The 3,961-nt window shown below is 35.1% G+C and overlaps 1 long non-coding RNA gene across 1 annotated transcript in view; it reads right to left on the reverse strand.

Moving 5' to 3' along the window:
* LOC107550026 (uncharacterized) overlaps positions 1-992 on the reverse strand; it is a 2,764-nt gene extending 1,772 nt beyond the window's left edge. The window contains exon 1 of the long non-coding RNA XR_001604618.1: positions 890-992. This is a non-coding gene — a long non-coding RNA (uncharacterized lncRNA). The remainder of the gene's footprint in view (positions 1-889) is intronic.
* Between the last annotated feature and the right edge of the window lie 2,969 nt (positions 993-3,961).

The raw sequence follows: 3,961 nt of genomic DNA on the forward strand, positions 1-3,961 counted from the left end.
AGCAAACGAGCAATCATTATTATTTCTTAGCAGTTCTCACGTTGGTTACGTAAACTTTGCATCGTTTTAAGGTTATAAAATAAAAAAATAAAACAAATCGGTAAAGTTACTCACTCTGATTGCTGTCCAAGATACAATAATTTGCAGCATAGTTAAAAGATATTGTTAATGTTATTCCTAATTAAGGCCCTTGGTGAACCTTTACTATGAGTTTGTTTGTAATGATGATTAAATGTGAACATTGTTTAAGTACCACTAAATGCTCCTCAGATCCCTGTAACTTCACAATGAAGTCCAGCAGTCTCTTTACCTTTGCGGTGTGGTCATCGACAGCCTGAATGTGGATTTCCTCTGAGATAGCACTCTGTACACTGGCTGAAGAGCTCCTTGGAGCAAGTTTCTGGCCTCATCAGTCCAGAAGGCAAACCGCTGACCATGCCTTTCAAACATCAACCAGATTAATCTAAAGTACTGCCAAAAGGACAGGCTAATAACACATATTGTGGTGCAACCAAGCAATGAGCCCAGTTTAATTATGAAAGATGATTTATACTTAACTAATATGATAAAACAATGAGTATCAAACAAGTTTTCACACTAATACAGTAAGCTACAGGTACATCTGACACATCTCACATCAGCATGCTTTTATCATCTTTTTAAGTTTAATTAATGTGCTGGCTAGATTTACTTATTGTAGTCATTATGTCAACAAGGTTTAGCTTAATAAAAACCATGGCCACGGATTAAGAACATCGTAATAATCAATAAAACGAGCAATCGGGAATTCATTATTATTTCTTAGCAGTTCTCACGTTGGTTACGTAAACTTTGCATCGTTTTAAGGTTATAAAATAAAACTTAATTGAAAATCGGTAAAGTTTCTCACTCTGATTGCTGTCCATGTCGTCCATCTTTAGTGATCGAATTCGGTAGGTGGCACTGTTACAAAAGAATAGGGTCCTAGAACTGCGGTCCTGAAACTGCGGCCTCCGGTTGTGCAGGAACATACTATTGCCTATTATGGCTTTAAAGTCAGCATGAAACGGAAGTTGCGATTGTCTTTTCTTCTCTACTGTGACGTATATATGAGTGAAACGGCATCTGAAATGAGAGGGCGGGACTTGATTTCGTCCTTTGGGAATTGATTGGATCGTTGGAAGGTGGAGCATTGCAAACAAAATGGAGACAGATCTGAATGCCAGTTTGCAGTTAGTGGTGGGGGATTTCTCTTCACTGGATTCACAGCCGACACCCAAGCATGAATACATTTTTTATTTATTAAGGATGACGACGACGATCAACAGCACAAAACATGCCCAGACAGCGCTCGCCTGAATGACTGAGCACGTCCTCCATCAGGTTAAGTCATATTCATGAAAAAAATTAGTTTGCGATGTCCTAAGGGTAATGTTGCCATAATATCCTAATATCTTTTCAATGTTTAGTGGTAACGTACTCCCTCATGACTGGTGTCAGTGCTACAAAGTGAAGCATCAGCTTCAGCTTTTCCCCCTGTCCTTTAACCCAGTGTTTACCCCTCACGTCACTAGCTCTCCCCCTGCGCCATAGCTCGTGACTGGAAGAGAAGATGAGTCGTTTTGAAGGGGAGGGGAGGTTAACGTTTTTGATTAAAGATTAAAGGGGTCATATGATGCTGCTAAAAAGAACATTATTTTGTGTATTTGGTGTAATGAAAGGTGTTTATGCGGTTTAAAGTAAAAAAACACATATTATTGTGTTATGCAAATCTTCCCACACAGTGAGGTAGATATGTGGGGGCGTGTTAGAACGAGCCGTTTTAGGCGGGTGTGGCTGACTCTTAACTTTTATAAAGAATATCTCTTTGGATTTGAGACTTTAGTCTTTGCAACTTTACAGATCTTCTTTATGCACCAAGAGCTTGTAACACTCCAAAGAGAAAGGAAAAATTGAAATCGCATCATATGACCCCTTTAAGAGATTACATGAATAAAAAAAAATAATAATGAAGTGCACGGATAAATTATTTAAAATAAACACTACAGTATTCCATTAAAAAATAAGAATTTTCTATTTTGATTTCATGGTGACTTTAACTTTAGGGAGACTATCAGTTAATAATAGCTTTAGGAGGTCAATTCACCACATGACTTTAAACTCAATGAAAGGACAAGGATTTTGCAGCACCATTTCAAAAGAAAAAAGAAAAAGCGCTGACCCAGGTAAAGTATTAACCGAGGTTTCGGTTTTTGTCAATAGAGGTCAGTATAAACTTGAAATATTACTGTATATGATTTGACTTGTCTGGGTTTCAGGCACGGAAAGTTTATAGATTTTTTATTATTATTGAAGACTTGAAAAAACCCCCCCGAATAATAACAACAATTGTCATCATCGTCAAATCATAACAATACATTGGGATTGACCGGGTCATTCAGTCTTTCAGTCCAGAGGACGTGCCAAGTCCTTTAGCAAAGCCATTGTTCTTATTGCTTTTAAATTGGTAGAGAGTTCAATTGATTCAAAATACATTTTCATTTCAAATTTGAATCTCAAAAAAAGAGGTTTGCATTTAGAACATTACATTTATGAATGTGATATTTAGCTAACAGAAAAATAAGATTCATGAAGTAAGCATCACCTTTTTTCACATTCATGAAAACCAAACATTACATTTCTATAAGTAAACTCAAAATTAGGATTCACATAACATTTGATAAAATCAAGAATGTCACACCAAAATGATGTGGTATAAGAGCAATTCCAGAATAAATGTAAAGACACAAAAATAAAAACATTTTTAAACCAATTTTCAAAAAAAAAAATAAAAAGAGAGAGATTTGTGTTTATACAGTAAAGTCTTATTATTCCACATTAGATATGAGTGAGGTGTAAAAAGAGATAATTTGATAGGGATTTTCATGATGTTATAATTACAGATTAATAAGAAACTTAAGAAGCCATCTAGTTTGGAAAAAATAACATTAGAGATCAGATTCCACATAGATGAGGGCTTATTGATCAAATTCTTTATCCAATTTATTTTAAACGTGTTGTTTAAAGTGGTGTTAGACAAAAGTGGTGTTAAAGTGGCTTAGACAAAAAAAAATGGTCTAAGTTGGCAAGATCTTTCTTAGGTTTAGGAATTAATGCTATGATACCTTGCATCAACATTGGCGGTAAAGCTTCTTTTTCAAAACTTTCTCTAAAAACCTGAGTTAAAAAGGAAATAAGTTCATCAGCAAATAATTTGTACAACTCAACGGTGAGTCCATCACACCCTGGGGATTTATTGTTTTTCAGACTCTTAATTGCTCTTTGTACTTCCTCGGGATGTAACAATGCTATCACAACAAATTCTATCACTTTCAGATATAACCTTAACATAATTGACTGAGTCTAGAAATGAGGATGTTATCTGCGCAGTAAGTTTATAGTGATGTTCACTTCACTAACTATTACTGGCCAATCAGCTGTGACTCTCTGTGAACTGTGAGCTGGACTTCAGAAACAGTACAATGGGTGAACAGCCTTTTATCGTAGTTTATTTTTGACAGAAATCCAGTCAGCGATTACAGTGTGTGTATGTGGTTAGACACTAAAGATTACTTAGATTAGCTGTATGTAATGTAATGAATTATTCTTTGTGACGGGTCGCACACGTCCAGTGTAGGTCTGAGACTTTGTTAGATTTATTAATTTTCTGTGAAACATTTATTACTTTTATTATTAATTACAAGAAACATGTATTAGCATAACATTTCTTGGTGAGCAAACATCAGTAATATATGTCACTGTATATTTACACTGGAGGTGAAAAGTTTGGAATAATTAAGGTTATTAATGTTTTTGAAAGAAGCCTTTTATGCCCACCAAATATGTTATAATAATACATGTTTCTTAAGCAACAAATATTAGAATGATTTCTGAAAACTCATATGATGCTGAAGACTGGAGCTGCTGAAAATTCAGCTTTGCC

This window comes from Sinocyclocheilus grahami, unplaced genomic scaffold (assembly GCF_001515645.1).
Source record: "Sinocyclocheilus grahami isolate Dianchi unplaced genomic scaffold, SAMN03320097.WGS_v1.1 scaffold385.1, whole genome shotgun sequence".
NCBI lineage: Eukaryota > Metazoa > Chordata > Actinopteri > Cypriniformes > Cyprinidae > Sinocyclocheilus > Sinocyclocheilus grahami.